At 37.8% G+C, this 24,875-nt stretch overlaps 1 protein-coding gene across 26 annotated transcripts in view; it reads right to left on the minus strand.

Moving 5' to 3' along the window:
• PRR16 (proline rich 16) overlaps positions 1-24,875 on the minus strand; it is a 1,143,323-nt gene that overhangs the window by 1,046,692 nt on the left and 71,756 nt on the right. Inside the window, exons 4-5 of one of the 26 annotated variants that reach the window (XR_015167116.1) lie at positions 18,890-18,934; positions 18,142-18,156 (exon numbers count right to left, since the gene is read on the minus strand). The exons of 24 other annotated variants lie outside the window; for them this stretch is intronic. The gene's annotated coding sequence lies outside the window, so the exon portion shown is untranslated. Of the gene's footprint in view, positions 1-7,297; positions 7,401-18,141; positions 18,157-18,889; positions 18,935-24,875 lie in introns of those variants that run through there. One more of the 26 variants, XR_015167109.1, reaches the window with a different exon arrangement.

The following is a 24,875-nucleotide window of genomic DNA, read 5'->3' on the forward strand; positions in this document are numbered from 1 at the left end:
ATACAAAAACAAGACCCATATATATGCTTTCTACAAGAAATCCACTTCAGACCTCAGGACACATATTGACTGAAAGTAAGAGGATGGAAAAATATATTCCATGCAAATGGAAGCAAAAGAAAGCTGGAGTAGGAATCCTCATATCAAAGTAGACCTTAAAATAAAGAAGGTTATATGAGATAAGGAAGGACACTACATAATGATCAAGGGATCAATCCAAGAGGAAGACATAACAATTGTAAATATCTATGCATGCAACATAGGAGCACCTCAATACCAAAGACAAACACTAACAGACATAAAAGGATAAATCAACAGTAACACAATAATAGTAGGAGACTTTACCACCACACTCATACCAATGGATAGATCATCAAAACAGAATATTATTAAAGAAACAAAAGTCTTAAATGATACTTTAGATGAGACGGATCTCACTGATTATCTTCAGGGCATTCCATGCAAATGCAGAAGAATACACATTCTTCTCAAGTGCACATGGAACATTCTTCAGGACAGACCACATCTTGGGTCACAAATCAAACCTCAATTTAAGAAAATTGAAATCATATCAAGCATCTTCTCTGTCCACAATGGTATGAGACCAGATATTAATTACAAGAAAAAAAACTGTAAAAAACACAAATACATGGAGAGTGAACAATACATTTCTTAATAACCAACAGGTTACTGAATAAATCAAAAGGGATATAAAAACATTTCTAGAAACAATGACAAAACATGACAACTCAAAATCTATGGGATGCAGCAATAGCAGTTTTAAGAGAGAAGTTTATAGCAATACAATCCTACCTCGAGAAACAAGAAAAACATCAAATAGACAACCTAACTTTACACCTAACACAACTGGGAAAGAATAACAAACAAAACCCCAAAATTAGAAGAAGAAAAAAAATCATAAATATCAGGGCAGAAATAAATGAAAAAGAAATGAAAGAAACAATAGTAAAGATAAATAAAACTAAAAGCTGGTTCTTTGAGAAGATAAACAAAATTTACAATTTTTTAGCCAGACTCACCAAGAGAAAGAGTAGAATCAAATCAACATAATTTTAAACTGAAAAGGAGAGGTTACAAAAGACAACGCAGAAATATAAAGGATTATAAGAGACTCTTATGAACAACTATATGGCAATAAAATAGATAACCTGAAAGAAATGCACAGATTCTTAGAAAAGTTCATCTTCTAAGACTGAATCAGGAAGAAATAGAAATTATGAACAACACATTTACAAGCACTGAAATTGAAGCTGTGATCAAAAATCTCCCAAAAAACAAAAGCTGAGAACCGGACGGCTTCACAGGAGAATTCTATCAAACATTTAGAGAAGAGCTAATGCCTATCCTTCTAAAATTCTTTCAAAAAATTACAGAGAAAGGAACACTTTCAAACTCATTCTATGAGGTCACCATCAAGATACCAAAACCAGACAAAGACAACACAAATAAAGAAAACCACAGGCCAATACCACTGATGAACATGGATGCATAAATCCTCAACAAAATTTTAGCAAACAGAATTCAGCAACACATCAAAAAGTTCATACACCATGATCAAGCTGCATTTATTCCAGGTATGCAAGGATTCTTCAATATATGCAAATCAATCAATGTGATACACCATATTACCAAATTGAAATATCAAAACCATATGATCATCTCAACAGATGCATAAAAAAGCCTTTAACAAAATTCAGCACCCATTTATGATTCAGTTCAGTTCAGTCACTCAGTCGTGTCCGACTCTTCACGACCCCATGAATCGCAGCACGCCAGGCCTCCCTGTCCATCACCAACTCCCGGAGTTCACTCAGACTCACGTCCATCGAGTCAGTGATGCCATCCAGCCATCTCATCCTCTGTCGTCCCCTTCTCCTCTTGCCCCCAATCCCTCCCAGCATCAGAGTCTTTTCCAATGAGTCAACTCTTCGCATGAGGTGGCCAAAGTACTGGAGTTTCAGTTTTAGCATCATTCCTTCCAAAGAAATCCCAGGGCTGATCTCCTTCAGAATGGACTGGTTGGATCCCCTTGCAGTTCAAGGGACTTTAAAACTCTTCAGAAATGGGCATAAAGGAACCTACCTCAAAGCAGCACAGGCCATATATGATAAGCCTACAGCAAATATTATTCTCCATGATGAAAAACTGAAAGCATTCCCCATAAGATCAGGATCAAGACAAGGGTGTCCATTTTCATCACTATTATTCAACATAGTTCTGGAAGTCCTAGCTATAGCAATCAGAGAAGAAAAAGAAATAAAAGGAATACAGACTGGAAAAGAAGTAAAGCTCTCACTGTGTGAAAATGACATGATACTATACATAGAAAACCCTAAAGATAGTATCAGAAAATTACTAGAGCTAATCAGTGAATTTGGAAAGTCATAGGATACAAAATCAATATGCAGAAATCACTTACATTTGTATATACTAACAGTGAAAAATCAGAAAGAGCAATTAAGGAATCAATCCCATTCACCATTTCAACAAAAAGAATTAAATATCTAGGAATAAACTTACCTAAGGAAACAAAAATGTGTACGCAGAAAATTATAAGAGAAGACCTACAAGACCTTTTAGAACTAACACCCAAAAAAGATGTCCTTTTCATTAGAGGGGACTGGAATGAAAAAGTAGGAAGTCAAGAAACACCTGGAATAACAGGCAAATTTGGCCTTGGAATACGGAATGAAGCAGGGCAAAGGCTAATAGAGTTTTACCAAGAGAACACACTGGTCATAGCAAACATCCTCTTCCAACAACTCAAGAGAAGACTCTACACATGGACATCATCAGATGGTCAAAACCGAAATCAGATGGATTATATTCTTTGCAGCCAAGATGGAAAAGCTCTATACAGTCAGCAAAACAAGACAAGGAGCTGACTGTGGCTCAGATCATAAACTCTTTATTACCAAATTCAAACTTAAATTGAAAGTAGGAAAAACCACTAGACCATTCAAGTATGACCTAAATAAAATCCTTTATGATTATACAGTGGAAGTGAGAAACAGATTTAAGAGACTAGATCTGATAGAGTGCCTGATGAACTATGGACGGAGGTTCATGACATTGCACAGGTGACACGGATCAAGACCATCCTCATGGAAAAGAAATGCAAAAAAGGAAAATGGTTGTCTGGGGAGGGTTTGAAAATAGCTGTGAAAGAAGAGAAGTGAAAAGCAAAGGAGAAAAGGAAAGATATAAGCATCCGAATGCAGAGATCCAAAGAATAGCAAGGAGGGATAAGAAAGCCTTCCTCAGCAATCAATGCAAAGAAATAGAGGAAAACAACAGAATGGGAAAGACTAGAGATCTCTTCAAGAAAATTCGAGATACCAAGGGAACATTTCATGCAAAGATGGGTTCAATAAAGGACAGAAATGGTATGGACCTAACAGAAGCAGAAGATATTAAGAAGAGATGGCAAGAATATACAGAAGAACTGTACAAAAAAGAGCTTCACAACCAAGATAATCACGATGGTGTGATCACTCACCTAGAGCCAGACATCCTGGAATGTGAAGTTAAGTGGGCCTTAGAAAGCATCACTATGAACAAAGCTAGTGGAGGTGATGGTATTCCAGTTGAGCTATTTCAAATCCTGAAAGATGATGCTGTGAAAGTGCTGTACTCAATATGACAGCAAATTTGGAAAATTCAGCAGAGGCTACAGGACTGGAAAAGGTCACTTTTCATTCCAATTCCAAAGAAAGGCAATGCCAAAGAATGCTCAAACTACCGCACAATTGCACTCATCTCACACGCTAGTAAAGTAATACTCAAAATTCTCCAAGCCAGGCTTCAGCAATATGTGAGCTGTGAACTTCCAGATGTTCAAGCTGGTTTTAGAAAAGGCAGAGGAACCAGAGATCAAATTGCCAACATCTGCTGGATCATGGAAAAACTAAGAGAGTTCCAGAAAAACATCTATTTCTGCTTTATTGACTATGCCAAAGCCTTTGACTGTGTGGATCACAATAAACTGTGGAAAATTCTGAAAGAGATGGGAATACAGACCACCTGTCCTGCCTCTTGAGTAATCTGTATGCAGGTCAGGAAGCAACAATTAGAACTGGACATGGCACAATAGATCGGTTCCAAATAGGAAAAGGAGTACATCAAGGCTGTATATTGTCACCCTGCTTATTTAACTTATATGCAGAGTACATCATGAGAAACACTGGGCTGGAAGAAGTACAAGCTGGAATCAAGATTGTTGGGAGAAATATCGATAACCTCAGCTATGCAGATGACACCACCCTTATGGCAGAAAGTGAAGAGGAATTAAAAAGCCTCTTGATGAAAGTGAAAGTGGAGAGTGAAAAAGTTGGCTTAAAGCTCAACATTCACAAAACGAAGATCATGGCATCTGGTCCCATCACTTCAAGGGAAATTGATGGTGATACAATGGAAACTGTCAGATTTTATTTTCTGGGCCTCCAAAATCACTGCAGATGGTGATTGCAGCCATGAAATTAAAAGACGCTTACTCCTTGGAAGGGAAGTTATGACCAAACTAGATAGCATATTCCAACGCAGAGACATTACTTTCCAACAAAGGTCCATCTAGCCAAGGCTATGGTTTTTCCAGTGGTCATATATGGATGTGAGAGTTGGACTGTGAAGAAGGCTAAGCACCAAAAACTTGATGCTTTTGAACTGTGGTGTTGAAGAAGACTCTTGAGAGTCCCTTGGACTGCAAGGAGATCCAACCAGTCTATCCTAAGGGAGATCAGTCCTGGGTGTTCATTGGAAGGACTGATGCTGAAGTTGAAACTCCAATACTTTGGCCACCTCATGCGAAGAGTTGACTCATTGGAAAAGACTCTGATGCTGGGAGGGATTGGGGGCAGGAGGAGAAGTGGACAACAGAGGATGAGATGGCGGGATGGCATCACCGACTCAATGGACATGAGTCTGAGTGAACTCTGGGAGTTGGTGTGGACAGGGAGACCTGACATGCTGCAGTTCATGGGGTTGCAATGAGTCGGACACAAGGAGTGACTGAACTGAACTGAACTGATGAAACAAATCGAAGATGACATAAACAGATGGAAAGATATTCGATGTTCCTGGCTAGGAATAATTGATATTGTGAAAATGACTATACTACCAAATGCAATCTACATATTCAATGGGATCCCCATCAAATTACCAATGGCATTTTTCACAGAACTAGAAGAAAAAAATCCACAATTCATATGGAAACAGAAAAGACCCCAAACATCCAAAGAAGCCTGGAGACAGAAGAATGGAGCTGGAGGAATCAGGCTTCCTGACTTCAGGTTATACTACAAAGTTACAGTCATCAGGACAGTATGGTACTGACACAAAAGCAGAAATATAGACCAATGGAACAAGACAGAAAGCCCAGAAGTAAATCCATGCACCTATGGGTACCTATTTTTGACAAAGGAGTCAATAATATACAATGGGGCAAAGACAGCCTCGTCAATAAATGGTGCTGGGAAACCAGGGCAGCTACATGTAAAACAATGAAATTAGAACACTTCCTAACACCAGACACAAAGATAAACTCAAAATGGATTAAAGACCTAAATGTAAGACCAGAAACTATAAAACTCTTAGGTAGAACATAAAACTCTTAGGTAGAAACATAGGTAGAACACTCGATGACACAAATCAAAGCAAGATCCTCTATGACCCACCTCCTAGCGTAATGGAAATAAAAAGAAAAGTAAACAAGTGGGACCTGATTAAACTTAAAAGCTTTTGCACAGCAAAGGAAACTGTAAGCAAGGTGAAAAGACAACCCTCAGAGTGTGAGGAAATAAAAGCAAATGAAACAACTGACAAAGGATTAATTTCCAAAATATACAAGCAGCTCATACAACTCAATACCAGAAAAACAAACAACCCAACAAAAAAGTGGGAAAAAGACCTAAACACTCATTTCTCCAAAGAAGACATACAGATGGCTAACAAACACATGAAAAGGTGCTCAACATCACTCATTATTAGAGAAATGCGCATCAAAACTACAGTGAGATATCACCTAACACTAGTCAGAATGGCCATCATCTAAAAGTCTACAAACAATAAATGCTGGAGAGAGTGTGGACAAAAGTGAACACTGTTGCATTGTTGGTGGGAATGTAAATTGATATAGCCACTATTGGAGATGGTATGGAGATTCCTGAAAAGACTAGAAATAAAACCACCATATGACCCAGCAATCCCACTGCTAGGCATATACCCTGAGGAAACCAAAACTGAAAAAGACACATGTATCCCACTGTCCATTGCAGCACTATTTACAATAGCTAGGACCTGGAAGCAACCTAGATGTCTATCAACAGATGAATGGATAAAGATTTGTGGTACATATACACAAAGGAATATTACTCAGCCATAAAAAGGAATGCATTTGAGTCAGTTCTAATGAGGTGGATGAATCAAGAGCCTATTATACAGAGTGAAGTAAGTCAGAAAGAGAAAGATAAATATTGTATTCTAACTTATATATACAGAATCCAGAAAAATGATACTGAAGAATTTATTTACAGAAGCAGCAATGGAGAGACAGATCTAGACTTATTGACATGGGGAGAGGAGAGGAGAGGGTGAGAGTATGGAAAAAGTAACATGGAAACTTATATTTAAAATATTTAAAATAGATAGCCAACAGAAATTTGCTCTGTGTCTCTTGAAACTCAAACAGGGGCTCTGTATCACCCTAATGGGTGAGAAGGGGAGGAAGATGGCAGGGAGGTTCAAAAGGGAGGGGATATATGTATACCTATGCCCGATTTATGTTGAGGTTTGACAGAAAACAACAAAATTCTGTAAAGCAATTATGCTTCAATCAAAAAATAAATAAATTTAAAGGAAAAGAATAGAAAAAGGAAAATGTAATTCTGAGGATACAAACATTAAAAAAAAAATTATGAACAGTGGTTAAAGGAAAGTATCACACTTTAAGATAGGGAAAAAGATGTCAAATTGAGGGAGTCCATATTTGAGCCTTTCTACTTCTTCAGGGAAGAAGATTCTAGAGCTCTCTTCAAAAACATAAATAAATAAAAGATTAGCTGAAGTCTAACGGAGAAAACCAGTCCATTCTGAAGGAGATCAACCCTGGGATTTCTTTGGACGGAATGATGCTAAAGATGAAACTCCAGTACTTTGGCCACCTCATGCGAAGAGTTGACTCATTGGAAAAGACTCTGATGCTGGGAAGGTTTGGGGGCAAGAGGAGAAGGGGATGACAGAGGATGAGATGGCTGGATGGCATCACTGACTTGATGGATGTGAGTCTGAGTGAACTCTGGAAGTTGGTGATGTACAGGGAGGCCTGGCGTGCTGCGATTCATGGGGTCGCAAAGAGTTGGACGCGACTGAGCAACTGATCTGATCTGAAAGGAGAAAAATGAAAATTAGGAACATCTACTGAAGGTGGGGGGCTTCCCTGGTGGCTCAGACAGTAAAGCATCTGCCTGCAATGCAGGAGACCTGGGTCCGATCCCTGGGTAGGGAAGATCCCCTGGAGAAGGAAACAGCAACCCACTCCAGTACTCTTGCCTGGAAAATCCCATGGATGAAGGAGCCTGGTGGGCTACAGTCCATGGGATTGCAAAAAGTCGGACATGACTGAGCAACTTCACTGGTTCACTGAAGGTAAAAAGAAAAGGAACAATTTTAGAATGAGTAGATTCTGATAAACCAAACTGAAGGTTTGATTGGGAATATGTTTTTTTTTTTAAAAGGAGTTGTAGGATTTTTTTCTATTGGAGTAACATATTATTGCCATTTGGAGTAACAAACATACTTAACCTCACACCATTAACAATTAAGAGGTGGAGAAAACACAAAATAATTGTTTTCAGCCACTGCATAATAAACAGTGCTACATGTGATCCTGAGAGCAGGAAAACAGAGTGAGGCTCAAATTCACTTTGGCTTTCTGTGCAGTGGAACGCTCTGGATTCCAAAGCTGGGAAAGGGATCCTAAGCAGAGAACAGAGGGCCTATGTTGTTGAGGAAACAAAGATCAGAATTTGGGGTGAACAAAGAGGGTGGAAGTTGTGAGGCACAGATGGAAGCTGGAGAAGGAGGAGAAAGAGGAGGACATAGGGAAAGAGAAGTAGGGGAAGTCAGGGAAGAGGGAGAAGAAAAAGCTGAAAGTAAAGGAGGAGGAGATGAAAATACTATCCACAGATCTGCATAAGTTCCTTTGACTGTTAGCTGAATACTAGTTTGTGTGTATTTATATGTTTAGGAATTTCTTGCAAAGGAGATAAGGGATTTGGGGATAACACAACTGTTCTATACCTCAATTATGGAATGTATACGTTGCCAATACTCAAATTGTTCAATTAAAATGCATTTTTACTTACAAAAATTATACTCCAAGAAAGTTGATTTTTAAAAGAGAGAGAGAATTCAGTTGTGTTAAAATTAGAGAATGACTCTGTCAATAAAATTGGGATCCTACTAACAGCTTCATCATGCTTCCTCATGTAGAGTAATCTAAGAAGTTGAACACATTTTAAAGGAGAGGCATGACTGAGGAGAGGATGGTAAAGACAAGAACACATCATGTGCCTATGGGTGAAAGTACACAGCACCACCTGTGAGGTGTTCTTGCCAGCCAATCAATCAATAAATAAAATTAATGTAATCTGACAAAGTCTCTAGACCTAATTAGCCATTGGCACAAAATAAATGGACAGAGAAGCCCCTTGAACAGATCCCATGATGACACAGAGCAACATCCTAAGTGTGGGAAGCTCTCCAAGACAAAGAATACAACATTTAGAACTAGAGGAAGAAATTTACTAACAGAGGATTCAAAGATGTATCAGGGAATCACTATTATAAACTTTGGATCCCAATTTGGACAAATAAATTGTAAAAAAAAAAAAAAAAAACAAAAAACCCTCTAAGACAACTGGTGAAAAGGAAAGCCTAAGATATTAAGGAATTACTGTTAATTATTTAGCTGTGAAAATAGTATTTCAGTTAAGCTCAAAATATTATATATATTTAAAAGACATATACTTAAATATTTATATATTAAATTATGTGATGCTTAGAATTTGATTAAATGTAATCTGGGTGAGGAGAAGAGGGTAAAAGTAGAAATGAATAGGCCTGGTCATGTATCATGGGTACACTGTTATTACATCATTCTCTCTGGTTTTGTATACTTAAAATTTGTCCATAATACAAAAGAAATAAAGTTAGAAGGAAAGCTGATGACCACCACAGCTCTGACAAACAGGCTCAGTGGAAGAGTGTAGCAGATTCAGCTATCTGCCTGGGCAATATCTATTAACCCTTTTCTCTATTACTTTAATCACAACAGGCTAGATGATGTTGCAGTAACACGCTTGAAATCTCAGCTTAACAAAAGCTCATTTCTTGGTGATGCCATGTGCCCTACATGGGTTGGCAAAGTGAACCAGGCTGATGAAGATTTTTCCCTCTTGTAAGCTACTGTCTGAAACACAAAGCATCTAGATGACCCCAGCATGTGAGGCAAGACTGAAGAAACTGAAATGGACTTTTTGACTTCCTCATTTTTCCTCATTTAGAAGTGACATAGCTCACCTTTGCTCATAGTTCATTAGCCAGGACTGGTCATATTGCCTCATATAATAGAAAGGAGACTGAGAAGTACAAGCTTCATTGTACTAAGAAGGGCAGAATAATCAGCAATGGTAAGCACTGGTAATATTTATCACATTTACCAACAGAATCACATTTTTTTTTTTTTATGACTAGGAGTGTGCCAGCTTTAACTATTAAGCTTTCCAGACTTTGAGACTTCTAGGATTGGCCATGTGACATGAATGTGGCAAATGGGACATAAGTAGTTTTTTCCAAGAAAGCTTGATAAAAGAAGTCGACTCCACGTGTTTCCTTTGTCTTCTACGCATTCGTATTCTTCCAATTAGAACATTGGCACAATGCCTGCAGACACTGCAACCATGAGGACAAGATCCATGTACTAAATGTGCTAGAACAAGAGCTAGGAGGAGCTTTAACTCCTTGATGACTTTTTGAATAGACAAAATATTCCTGAACTGATCACCTTCAGGCTATTTTACAGACTTCTTGCTATAGACAGGTAATTAGAAACATAGATAAATAATAGAGACAGATATATATATTGATAGATGACATATACATATATACATACCTAGATAGATCCACTCTTTATTAAGCCATTATTCCTAGGTTTTTGCTATATTTGGTCAAACTCAATCTAAAATAATGCACAAAGTTTCTTCTAGATTCAAGAGAGGACATAATGAAAGATTCTCACTGATTCTCCTTTTAATAAAATAGTAATTCTAGCAGGAAAAAAATGAGTAATCACAATATAATAAGAAAAGAATGACACAAATATATGGAGAAAGATAACTGTATGGGTGTTTGCATACAGGGTCCTCAGGGTTTATAGCCTATTGACTAATGGGTGTGCCATTTAATAACCTCTCTGGTTTTATCACTCTGATCAAGGCTGGGAGATGCATACCAAGCGAAACAGATTGATTGCTGACCCTCACAATATGAGTATAATTTTCATATGCAATATTTATATATTCTGAATACAGGTAACTCAGATTCTCATCAATATTCAGTAATATTAGGGAAATGATATCCCTTACGAGGCAATTGAATGGAAAGAGGAAGCCCAGAACACAATTTCAGGCTTCTTCCTTCATCTTCCCTTGACAGCTAAAACCAACCAGGAACACATAAATTAGTTTCAAAAGAGACCAGACTGTATTTCTACATACTAGCAACAAACAAGGGCATCAGAGGATGATGGCTGGATGGTATCACTGATGCAATGGACATGAACTTGGGCAAACTTCGGGAGATGGTGAGGGACAGGGAAGCCTGGTGTGCTGCAGTCCGTGGGGTCACAAAGAGTCGGACATGGCTGGTCAACAAAACAACAACAGCAATGAACATACTGAAACTTATTGTCCTATACACTTACACTGGATGAATTTTATAGTATGTAACTACACCTCAATAAAGCCATTTCAGAAGAAGAAAAATGAGGAGCAGGAAGAAAAAGGAGAAGAAAACACCAAGGGAAGACATATTGTAAGTTTGTGTGAGGATAGAACTAAATTTATTTTGTGTTGTCCCAATTTGAAGAACTAGAACTAGTGAACAAAAGTGGGAAAAGGTAGATTTGATTTGATATTAGGAACACTTTGTTCATCACCCTCTTAAAAAAAAATAGCCTGTATTATATTCTTTGTCCCTGGAAGGTTAGTACTCTCTGTAAAAAATATTATAAAATCAAGTTAGGAAGAAAACGGAAGCATCCTATCACAATGATGCCTCCCAAAGTTATAACTTTATGTATCCAAGCTTTAATAAGTTATGTACACACATTTCTTGATTTTGATGTCCTAAAACTGCTATGCATGTATGCATGCTAAGTCACTCCAGTTATGTCTGACTCTTTGTGACACTGTGGACTGTAGCCCGCCAGGCTCCTCTGTCCATGCATTCTCTAGGCAAGAACACTGGAGCGGGTTGTCATGCCCTCCTCCAGGGCATTTACTTGGGAATGGAACCCATGTCTCTGATATCTCCTGCATTGGCAGGCAGGTTCTTTACCTCTGGTGCCACCTGAGAAGCCCTAAAACTTCTATATATTTAAATAAAAAATTGATTTTAAGGGGAACTTCCTGTGCCTACATGGATTGTCATAAATCTGTCTGCTTCCCTGCCTTAATCCAACCTGACTTCAAACTAAACTCACCCCTTTTTAGAACAAGCTTGGCAATTTAGGTTTTATAGGTAAGGTAAGAAATGCCTTCATTACTAAATAATGAGCATGGTGATAGCCCATGAATCTTAAAAAGAGAAATTAGTTAAATAATTAATCTATAGATGACCTTCCTCTGAATTTCAAGGAAGAGTGAACTAACACTCATTAAGTAAATTTCTTGAGCACCTAGTATAGGAAACTCCTGTTCTAAACATTGCAAAGGCCTCTCAAGAACTTCACAGCCTAGTGAAAAACAAAATATACAATTATAACACAGAACAAATGTGATTTTTTAGTGAGATTTAAAGTTCCAGTTAAAATGTTAGGAGTTTAGCAGAAGAATGAAAAGAAATGAAAGACCCAAGCAGTTCCAAACTGAAGGAAATATTTTCAAATGTTTGTTCAATGAATGTGGATAAAACTCAGACTTACTGAGATAAAAATAAAAGTCCTCTAATCTCACAGAACATTTATAATTAGAAGTTACACCATGAAATATTTAGTCGTTTCAAGTTCAAGTTAGAAGAAATGTTTTTCAATTGAGTTTCTGGAACATAAACCACTCTGCTTTCTGGTGGGAAACATAAATGACTATATAAGTTGAATATAAAATTCATGAACATCTGGAAGCCTGCTAATTGTAGACAGAATGTCACATAAAACAAGAAATCAAAGAACTTCTTTCTGGCTCAAATGTCTTTAGGAGGGAGAAATCACTTTCCTTGGCACAAGTATGCCAGCATAATTGACAAAACGTTGAGATGGCACATTTTACCATATGTGCTTCTTCAGATCTAGTCAAGCCCCATGAACACCGGAGTCATAAACCCTACTTTTGGTCTAGGGCAGTATATGATGGATTCTTAAATCAGTGGCAATAAAAGGGGTAATGCAGAAGTTTAAATACAGCAAACAGAAAGGAAACTGTCTCAGCCAATCGAGATGAAGTACATTCCTGATAAAGAAACTCTGATCTAAGTGCATTGAGGGGCAGGTCCCCAACGTGCTGAGAGAAATATCAACTCCATTATAAGAGTGCCTAACTACATTCCGTCTATAGCCTTGTTTTAACTGTCCAAGAGTTTTCTCACCTAAATTTAAGCCAACATTTAAAACTTGGGAAATTTTATGGAGAAATACATATTTCTGCTTTCTCTGAGAAATAGGAATATCCAATAATTCCTCCAGACTACAGCCCGCTGGTGTACAAAAAAACATCCTTTTTTGGTGGTAGGGGGGATGCTGTCTCCAGTTCACACCCTCCCTGACTTATCACCATCTTTCCACAATGCACACCCATACCCAGCACCGTGTTACTCTCTATTTTCACTGACCTGGTCCTTGTAGGCATTTGAGATCATAGTCTCTATATCAGAAAAGAGGTCACAAATCACAGGTCATCATTTTTAGTCTGCTTTTGATGATCCAAATCTTTCTTGTCACTGCATGCCTGAAGCTCAGTAAAAGGCTTTCCCAGCTCACTGCACTCTATCGTACCCACTACTCCTCCTGCATTGATTGGCACCTCTCTAAGTCTGCTGGAGTTTGAGAATGAGAATCACACTCTTGTGTCCATAGCCTCCTTGAGTTGAAACATAGACTAGGGAGTCAGGGACACAAATATAAAAATTCAACTTTATTATTGATAACATCTAGACAATGTATTAAAAAGCAGGGATATCACTTCACTGACAAAGGTCCATATAGTCAAAGCTATGGTTTTTCCAGTAGTCATGCATGGATGTGAGAGTTGAACCATAAAAAAGGCTGAGCACAAAAGAATTGATACTTTCAAACTGTGGTGCTAGAGAAGACTATTGAGAGTCCCTTGGACTGCAAGGAGATCAACCTGGTCAATCCTAAAGAAAATCAACCCAAACACTCATTGGAAGGACTGAAGCTGAAGCTCCAATGCTTTGCCACCTGATGAGAAAAGCCAACTCATTGGAAAAGACCCTGATGCTGGGAAAGTTTGAAGGCAGGAGGAGAAGGGGATGACAGAGGACGAATGGTCGGATGGCATCATAGACTCAATGCACATGAGTCTGTGCAAACTTCAGGAAGACATCAGTCTGCACAAACTCCAGGAGATAGTGAAGGACAGTAAGCCTGGTATGCTGCAGTCCATAGGATCTCAAAGAGTCAGACACAACTGAGCCACCAAAAAACAACAACAGACTGATAACACTAAAGAATGTAGTTTGGATCAGAGACCAAATGCACTTATAATACATTCACCTTCACCTGTGAACTTAACCCTATCCAAAATGGCAGACCTCTCTGCTGCAGGAACAGAACCTGTCCTGGAAAATTCTAATGTGTGCTCCAGGCTGCCTCTAGAAAACCCAGAAGCAGCAAAACAGATCCTGCTCAGTACCTTTTCCCAAACTCATCATTTCCAAAGGTCACTACTTGAACCTCAGTTAGGAGAAAGGGTGTGGGGAAAGAGATTATCCCATATTGTCCCTCCTAGTGATTATAATACATGTTATAATGTTTCCCTTTTATGGAAATATAAGAAGTAGAAAATAAGCATCTCATACATGTATACACATTCCCATTACCTGTTCTTTTCAACGATTTGGTTTAACAATCAAGGAAATGATGGGTGAGGAGCTTGCCTCATCCCTCGGAGAAGGAGATGAGTTTCAGGATAGTTCTCTTCTTTGTCCATAATACCAACTGTTTATCTGCTGTGCCCAATTTGATTTTTTCCATGAAGAATATGAATTGGGTAAGAAGATTACATTCAGTAAAGCGTTCCAAAGTCCTATTGTACTTTAAGCTAAAAATGTACTTCCTATTTTTCCCCCCATTCTAATTTGGGTCCAGTTCCACTGTGCATCATAGGACACTAAAAGTATCACAATGAAATCAAAAGTAGAATGACTGTGCTCCAATAATAGCATCAACAAGATAAAAATGACCCAAATTTTAATGTAAATACTCTCCTATGAAGTTCTGAGCAAGAAATTAAGGCCCCAGTATAAAATTAATCAATCATTTAAAAAAATGTTCAGTCACTTAAGTCAAGGCTGACACTTTGTGACCCCATGGACTGCAGCACACCAGGCTTCCCTGTACATCACAAACTCCTGGAGCTTGCTCAAACTCATGTCCCTCGAGTCAGTGATGCCATCTAACCATCTTACCTTCTGTAATCCCCTTTTCCTCCTGCCCTCAGTCTTTCTGAGCATCAGGGTCTTTTCTAATGAGTCAGCTCTATACATCAGGTGGCCACATTATTGGAGCTTCAGCATCAGTCCCTCCAAAGAATATTCAGGGCTGATTTCCTTTAGGATCAACTGGTTTGATCTCCTTGCAGTTCAAGAGACTCTCAAGAATCTTTTCCACAATTAAAATATATAAGAATATATTTTCATCAAGAGTGTTCTGTATTCTCTAGAAAAGGTTCAGTTCAGTTCAGTTACTCAGTCATGTCTGACTCTTTGTGACCCCATGAATCGCAGCACGCCAGGCCTCCCTGTCCATCACCAACTCCTAGAGTTTACCCAAACTCACGTGCATCGAATCGGTGATGCCATCCAGCCATTTCATCCTCTGTCATCCCCTTCTCCTCCTGCCCCCAATCCCTCCCAGCATCAGAGTCTTTTCCAAGGAGTCAACCCTTCTCATGAGGTGGCCAAAGTATTGGAGTTTCAGCATCAGTCATTCCAATGAACACCCAGGACTGATCTCCTTCAGAATGGACTAGTTGGATCTCCTTGCAGTCCAAGGGACTCTCAAGAGTCTTCTCCAACACCACAGTTCAAAGGCATCAATTCTTCAATGCTCAGCTTTCTTCACAGTCCAACTCTCACATCCATACATGACCACAGGAAAAACCATAGTCTTGACTAGACGGACCTTTGTTGGCAAAGTAATGTCTCTGCTTTTTAATATGCTATCTAGGTTGGTCATAACTTTCCTTCCAAGGTATAAGCGTCTTTTAATTTCATGGCTGCAATCACCATCTGCACTGATTTTGGAGCCCAAAAAAAGAAAGTCTGACACTGTTTCCACTGTTTCCCCATCTATTTCCCATGAAGTGATGGGACCAGATGCCATGATCTTTGTTTTCTGAATGTTGAGCTTTAAGCCAACTTTTTCACTCTCCTCTTTCACTTTCATCAAGAGGCTTTTTAGTTCCTCTTCACTTTCTGCCATAAGAGTGGTGTCATCTGCATAACTGAGGTTATTGATATTTCTCCCAAAAAAGTTAGAGACTAGTTAGGTTGTAGTCTGAGCTGTATTCTGCAGGAATGAACATGGTCCCTTTATGACATCAGAAGTGAAACTCTTTTGCCTATGAGCCTGACTACTTAGAAAGTAGAAAGACTTAATAAAACATATAAATTTATTAGAATCCAAGTTCTGAAGCAATTGAATCCTAGTTCCAAGGCAATTATCCCAGGAATATAATTCAAAAATAGTGTTCCCAGAAACCAGTAAGTAATGTTTTCAAAGATGCTTAGTGCTATCTGAGGAAAGCAGAGTAGATGCAGAAAAATTTAATTTCTGTTATGCCAGATTCCCAGCTCGTCTGTCACTTGTCTATGGTCCAAAACCAGTCAATTGTGAAGTTTGCCATAAGGAGATTAATTATTTTTAACAAGTAGAGAAGGGAGGGGTATCCACTTTTGCATTCTCTGTCCTCAATCAGAGAGTGAGGAAAACTTCTGGCAAAGCTTTGAAATTTGGGTGTCACAGACCGAGTCTCCAGCTCTAACTGAAGTTCTTTCACTTCCATTCAGTATGTCAAAAGCTTTGTAATTTCATTTGCCTCTGAGTCTCAGCTTTTCACTGCCACCTCCGCCCCAGGCCTGCATTTAAGGATGAGATTTGTCCAGCAGGCTGACTTGTTCTACAAGGACTATTACCACTTGCTCTGGAATGTCCCAGGTCTATGAGACTTCCCAGGGAAAGAAACTTTCCATTTCTGTTGGAGTATCCACAGGCCCCGTCTTTTCTCAGCTTTTGAATGTTCTAGACTCCAAGAAGCATCTTTCTGCTACATACTTTTCAACAGCAGGGAGGAAAGCTCTCATGTTTTATTTCTATCTGCCTTTCTCCTATTCTCAGGAGGCTCAACTTGCTTAACCTTCATCTGAAATTGATCCTTTTCCTTCTCTACCACACATATGGCTATTCATAAGAAATGAGTATCTGCTTTGCTTTTCATTTGTCTCTATTATTAATTATCTGCTTCTCTGATATAATTTTTTCCAGCTTTCATCTTATAATCATGATAGGATTATCATGAGAGAAACAGAGTCAGTGATATCTCATGCTGCCACAAACATCCCCTGCTCCAACCAGTCTTGTCCCCCCTCACCTCCTCAGTAAAATCATTCCAATCACTATCTCATCACACACATGTCCGAACTAGGCTGGATTAGATCTAACACTGTCTTTTCAATGAATGTTATCTTTCAAAGGTACTTTCCCTTCAAGCCTTTATTGAATAAATTTCTTCCCCTTGGAAGAGAAGAAGCATCTTTATTCCCATGTATAATAATCATCATCTTAAAAGTCAGTACTTCTCTCTCTCTTTTTTTTTTTTACTGATTTTTTTCAGTCATTGCCTTTCAAATCTGTCCAAGTTTCTCTTCCCATATGGCTAGTTCTTATTAAGGACTCTCTATTTACCACTTTAAGAGGGGAGCTTTCAAGAGTTTGTTGGATCTGGACATCCTTCGTGTAATAATTTTAATACACGCTCAGTGATCCTGCCACTATGCTACATTATTTCTTTAGGCCCCAGTCGCCCTCTCTAATCCTAGAACAACTGAAAACAATTCTCTCTTTTATAGTTCCACTTTCAGGAACAACTAAATTACAGCTTGCTTTTTAAAATGTGTCATTTCTAGCTAGTCAGATCTCTGAGATCTCAATCATACTCCCAAGAATACATCACTCTCCCTCCAATGTAATTTGCCTGTTCTGCTTTCTATTTCTTTTTTCATTCTTCCCAAAATTCCTGTTCTAATTATAAAACCAAAGCATATTTTTAAATCAAGACATTCTTCTTGAATTCCAAATGAAGATATTCCAGAAAGACAATGTATAAGGTACGAGCTATTTTAATTTTCTCTTTAGATTTAGGATTGGCAATAATTTTGTTACTTTTTTGCACTATTCCCTATACAATGAGAGTACCATTCTTTTGTGCATGTTCTTTAGTAAATTCTTTCAGTCTTCTAAGGGTAAAATCAGGATCTAAGTCTCTGAAATAAAACTATTGTCAGTGTTGTTAGAATTTTCAGAGCCCATATGAGTCCATGAACTGGGATGGGAGTAGTCACTTCTCAGTGCACAATCTTCATGATTTTAAGCACTTAGCTTCTCCACAGCTCCTTCCCTTGGTGCTGAATGCAGTTCACATAAATAGGAATGAAATTTAGAGAAGCTTACCAACCACTACATTTGTATTCCAGGCATAAAATTCATACTAGTTATTTGTAGCCCACAGGGTCTGAGCTGACTTTGCAAACCATCTACAGACCTAACTGAAAATCACAACAAAAGCAGCATAAATACTCCACCCACTAATGCCTATTAAGTATGTAGGCTGTAAATGAGTTTCATAAACATGGCATTTTTATTTTTAAAAATATACTGTTGAAAAGCAAAGGGGATAATGCAAGTGAAAGTGTTTTGATGAAGTTAAGTGCTTTATATGTGGAAGGTGTTATTATTATTATCTTTATCTTATGATTCCAGTGCTGGTTTTCAGTCCTTATACCCTTGCTCATATCTAATCAATCTGAATTCATTCAGTGGCTAAGATGTAATTATCTTGAGTCTAAGGCACTACTAAAGTCTAAATATATTTCGCCTTAATGTGTGCCTTCTGTCAACTCATTTGCAATGCTATCAAGAAAATCCATCAATTTTTCCAGCATATCTTACTTTTGATTAAAAGAAAACTAATTTTTCCATATACTCTTTCTTAAGAATATGCTTATTTTTAAAGTATTTGTATTCCTATTTCAACAAGAAAAAGAAGAGGGTATACACAAAAGTTACTGTTTTAGTTGATTTTAAAACACAATAAATCAATATTTTGCATTTTAAAATTTTATTGTAAATATTCCTTACCAAAACATAACTCTGTCTCCCAATTAGTATCAAAAGTGAAGAACTCTGTAAGTGATAATGTGAAACAATGATTATGATACAATAATAATTACCTCAAGAAATTATAAGAAAAAAAAAAAAGCATGTAGGCTGAAGTTCTTCTTGTTTTGATGCAAGCCTTGACAAAGAGTAAAAGTTCTCCTTTTCTTGGATGGGAATAAGCAATGAACCTGAGATGCCTGGAATGTTAGCCTTATATTCAATCATTTTAGCAATAAATACTTCAGATTTATGGATTCATTCATATCCATTTTTGGAGACATCAGGATGAAAGTGAATGTTGCAGAGAAAGATATACTTGTCCTTCACAACCCTCTAATATCCAAGTGATAAATGATTTTTACCTAATGAGTCAGACAAATTATCCCTTTGTAAAATTAATTCTGTATCTCAAAAGGATTATATTAAAATGAGAATTTTTTATCAAGTGACATCTTAAGAAAGTGAAATTATTTATAATTAGGAAAAAACACCTTCAAAAGTAAAACTGAAATATTAGTGTGAAAGATACATATTAAAACTCAAACAAAACAATAAGGAAAGTGCAAATATCCCAATGAGAAAAAACAGGCAAAGGACATGAATAGGGATTCCATAGAAGAGGAAATATACATGGTCAATGAATCGGAGAGTTTCCCAAACTCATTAATAATCATGAAATGCAAATCTAAGCCACAGTAAGGTATTATATCTACTCAGTAAGCAAAAAACAAGATATCCAACAAAATAATTATTAGAGAAAATGGGAATCAGTAAGGTTTCTTAGGGAGTAATGTCAGCAATGGGCTTCCCTGGTGGCTCAGTTGTAAAGAACCTGCCTACCAATGCAGGAGACACAAGTTTGACCCCTGTGTCGGGGAGATTCCCCTGAAGAAGGAAATAGCCACCTACTTCAGTATTCTTGCCTGGAAAATCTCATGAACAGAAGGGGCTGGTGGGCTACAGTCCATGGAGTCGCAAAGAGTTAGAACCAACTTAGTGACTAAATAACAGCAACGTCAGCAATATGGCAGAATAGGAGGTCCCAGCACACATCCTGCCACAGGAACAAATGTTTGACAGGTATCCCATAGACAAAAATGCTTTTATAAGAGCTTTGGAACTCAAATAAGAGGTTGTGAAACCCTGATGGCGCCCACACTGAAGAGAGTCACGTGAGGAAGGCAGGTCCGCACACAGATGCCAGACCCAGTGACTCTGGCCCTTGCTGCAGAGCAGAAGCAGGCCCAACTCCCTCAAACTCAGCTCTAGCTCCACTTGCTCATAGTCTTGCAACCAGTCTCTCCTCTCAAGGGACGTAGGAGGAACCAGCCCCCACTATAGCACCAGTTACAGGCCTACTAGCCTTGGATCCAACTGCTGACTCTGAAGCAGCTCTGTGACCCGGCTCCAGCTCTGCTCTGCTGTAGTCTGGAGGCTGGCTTGTCCACCCACAGACCAGCCCAGTGACTGAACAAGAGTACACTCAGAAACCAGTAGAAGCCACAGTCATCTGGCCTGCCAAATACAGAGTCATATTTTTTAATATGAACATTTATAGACTATAAATCCAGAAATTTTACTTCTTTGAATATAACCAACAAAGATCTTGCAAGTATATATCAAGAATTTTCATAGCAGAATTGTTCATTACATTTAAAACCACATTAAACGCTCACAACAGGTGAATATATAAATTATGGTAGATTCACAGTGAAAATAGAAGGGAAAACAGGTGAACTCCAACTCCTAAGGTGAAATAGGTGAACTTTACTCATAAGAATGTTCAATTCAGTTCAGTCACTGAGTCATGTCTGACTCTGCAACCCCATGAACTGCAGCATGTCAGGTCTCCCTGTCCATCACCAACTCCTGGAGCAGAATAATATTGAATGAAATGAGCCCCAGAGGACTATAGATGACTTAATTTCAAGAAATTGAAGCTCTAGAAAAAAATTTAATGTGACTAAAATAAAGCAATATTTTATTTAAGCATATATGGCAAGCATAAGTCCAGGAAAGCAGTTATATCAAGAGAAGGAAAAGAAAGACAGGATGGAGAAATAATAAACAGATAGAAATTGTGGTTATGTTCTAATTTTCAGATCAGATGGAAGTTTTATGAATGCTAATTTATTATAAATAAATAAATCATAAAGTAAATAAAAGTGAACCATTACAGTTAATAATAAAAGTGTTCCATGGCCTAAGAATTCTGATTAATTCTTATTCAGAATTTTTTTACATTCTGAATAAGAATTTCATTTCAAATGTAATTACATTTCAAATGTAATTTTCAAATTACATTTGAAATGTAATTTGAAATTACAAATTACAAATTTCAAATTACATTTGAAATGTAATTTGAAATTACAAATTACAAATTTCAAATTACATTTGAAATGTACATTTCAAATTACATTTCAAATGTAAATGTATTATTAAGCTTTGTGTATGTAAAGTACACAAAGGAAATACATACCTATATATGCATATGTATGTAATGCTCATATACAATAATATTTACAATAGCAGAACACTGTTGCTTTCACTTGAAATTTTTTGAAAACTGGAAATGAGATGTTCTAATTATATAAAATTTGATTCCTAATAGCCTTTAGGTTAACACTGTACAATATTCAATGATATGTTAACAACAGAGGAACTCTATAACTCAGTCATATCTGACTCTTTTCCATCCCATGGACTATAGCCCACAAGGCTCCTCCCACCATGGGAATCTCCAGGCAAGAATACTAGTGTGGGTTGCCATTTCCTTCTCCAGGGGATCTTCCCAACCCAGGGATCAAACCCAGGTCTCCTGCAGTGCAGGCAGATTCTTTACCATCTGAGCCACCAGGGAAGCCCATTTATATACAGTACTGTATGTATGTTAATCTCAAGCTCCTAATTTTTCCCTGCCCCGCCTTTCCCCTTTGGTAACCATAAGTTTGTCTCCTATGTCTCTGGGTCTATGATTGCATTGAAGTTACCTATAACTGCTAGTTAGTGTCCCTAACTACCTCACAAAAACAAATATGATTCTCTTTTGCAGAAAATAATATTATCACAATATTCAAATCATATCTATAATTTTTGATAAGTAATATCTAGCACTTTATGAAAATTATCAGGTAAATAGGAGATACTATGTATCTAAATAACTTTAGAAAGCATAGTGTGTCTAAAAACCAACAGAAACAGTGTATTATAGAAATAGTCACAAAGGGGATCCTGAGGCAAGAACATTAAGATAAATTGGGTCTATTTATTGTTGTTGCTCAGTCCATGCTATGTGAAGTCAACATTTCAGTTGAATATCAGCAGTGCTAAAGCTTTGGAAAGAATCATAGGAGAGGACTGGTAGCCCATGTTCTTTAATCCAACAATATTACAGAAATAACACTGAACTAGGAATCAAGAAATCAGGTTCTATCTGGCTTTGACCCTAAGTAAATTTAGACAAGCTTCTTAGCCTTTCTTGGCACATTTTCTTGATTATTGAAGGATCTCTTAATTCCCCCCAAATCTAAATAGTCTATGACATAATGCAAATCAATACAAACTTTTTAGCAAAAATATGTGATATACATTCCAGGATCTTTCTCCAAACTTTACATTCAAGGTTTCTACAAATATACATTAAATATATCCTTCAATTCTAAAAGATATATTTAAAATAGGTAGCAGTTAAGTGTCAAAGATAGGAGTCAATGACTAGCCTAGTCACCAACTAACATTTTCTAACATTTTTGTCTGAGCACATAAATAATAAACATTTGCTGTTTACTGGTACTTCTATTAAGTTTCCAAAGTCTTTGAAATTTATACTTTCAGTGGTAATCATTGTCTTCTTTTCTCTCCCTCAGATACTCTGCCAACATGGAAATAAAGGAAATTTTCATCTATTAATTTTTCTAAGAACCTATGTCATTTGCATCTTACAAATTTCATTAAAATTTAATGTCTTTAACATGATACTCAGACATGTTAGTTTTTAATCTCCCCCTGATGGGGCCATTGCATTGTATTAGTGACATCTAATTATTTAAAATTAAAATTATTTTAATGTATTTATTATTTATTGAAGGATAATTGCTTTACAGAATTTTGCTATTTTCTGTCAAACCTCAACATGAATCAGCCATAGTATATATATATCCCCTTCCTTTTGAAAGTTCCTCCCATTTCCCTCCCCATCCCAGCCCTCTAGGTTGATACAGATCCCCTGTTTGAGTTTCCTGAGCCATACAGCAAATTCCAGTTGGCTATCTATTTTACAGATGGTACTGTAAGTTTCCATGTTACTCTTTCCGTACATCTCACCCTCTCCTCCCCTCTCTCCATGACCATAAGCCTATTCTCTATGTCTGTTTCTCCAGTGTTGCCCTGTAAATAAATTTGTCAGAACCATTTTTCTAGATTCTGTATATGTGCGTTAGAATACAGTATTTCTCCTTCTGACTCACTTTACTCTGTATAATAGGTTCTGCTGCTGCTGCTAAGTCGCTTCAGTCGTGTCTGACTCTGTGCGACCCCATAGACGGCAGCCCACCAGGCTCCCCTGTCCCTGGGATTCTCCAGGCAAGAATACTGGAGTGGGTTGCCATTTCCTTCTCCAATGCATGAAAGTGAAAAGTGAAAGTGAAGTCACTTGGTCGTATCCAACTCCTAGCGACCCCACGGACTGCAGCCCACCAGGCTCCTCCGTCCATAGGATTTCCCAGGCAAGAGTACTGGAGTGGGGTGCCATTGCCTTCTCTGATAATAGGTTCTAGGTTCATCCATCTCATTAGAAGTGACTCAAATGCATTCTTTTCATGGCTGAGTAATACTCCATTGTGTATATATATCACATTCTTTATCCATTCATCTGTCGATGGACATCTAGGTTGCTTCCATGTTCTAGCTATTGTAATAGTGCTGCAATGAACAATAGAATACATGTGTCTCTTTCAATTTTGGTTTCCTCAGGGTATAAGCCTAGGAGTGATATTGCTAGGTCATATGGTGGTTTTATTCCCAGTTTTTTAAGGAATCTCTCCATACCATCTTGCATAGTGGCAGTATCAATTTACATTCCCACCAACAGTGCAAGAGTGTTCCCTGTTCTCCACACCCTCTCCAGCATTTATTGTTTGTAGGCTTTTTCATGATGGTCATTCTGGCTGGTGTGAGGTGATATCTCATTGCAGTTTTGATTTGTATTTCTCGAATAATGAGTGATGTTGAGCATCTTTTCATGTGTTTGTTAGCCATCTGTATGTCTTTTTTGGATAAATGTCTGTTTAGGTCTTTTTCCCACTTTTTGATTGAGTTGTTAGTTTTTCTGGTGTTAAGTCGTATGAGCTGCTTGCATATTTTGGAAATTAATCCTTTGTCAGTTGTTTCATTTGCTTTTATTTCCTCACACTCTGAGGGTTGTCTTTTCACCTTGCTTATAGTTTCCTTTGCTGTGCAAAAGCTTTTAAGTTTAATCAGGTCCCACTTGTTTACTTTTGTTTTTATTTCCATTACGCTAGGAGGTGCGTCATAGAGGATCTTGCTTTGATTTGTGTCATCGAGTCCTGCCTATGTTTTCCCCTAAGAGTTTTATAGTTTCTGGTCTTGCATTTAGGTCTTTAATCCACTTTGAGTTTGTCTTTGTTTATGGTGTTAGGAAGTGCTCTAATTTCATTCTTTTACATGTAACTGTCCAGGTTTCCCAGCACCATATATTGAAGAGGTTGTTTTTGCCCCATGTGTATTCTTGACCCCTTTGTCAAAAATAAGGTACCCATAGGTACATGGGTTTATCTCTTGGCTTTCTCTATCTTGTTCCATTGGTCTATATTTCTGTTTTTGTGCCAGTACCATACTGTCTTGATGATGTAGCTTTGTAGTATAACCTGAAGTCAGGAAGGCTGATTCCTCAATTCCATTCTGCTTTCTCAAGACTGCTTTGGCTGTTCAGGGTCTTTTGTGCCTC

This window comes from Bos grunniens, chromosome 7, assembly GCF_055505025.1.
Source record: "Bos grunniens cultivar Pamir isolate PY7600 chromosome 7, Bosgru_T2T1.0, whole genome shotgun sequence".
NCBI classification, from domain to species: Eukaryota; Metazoa; Chordata; class Mammalia; order Artiodactyla; family Bovidae; genus Bos; species Bos grunniens.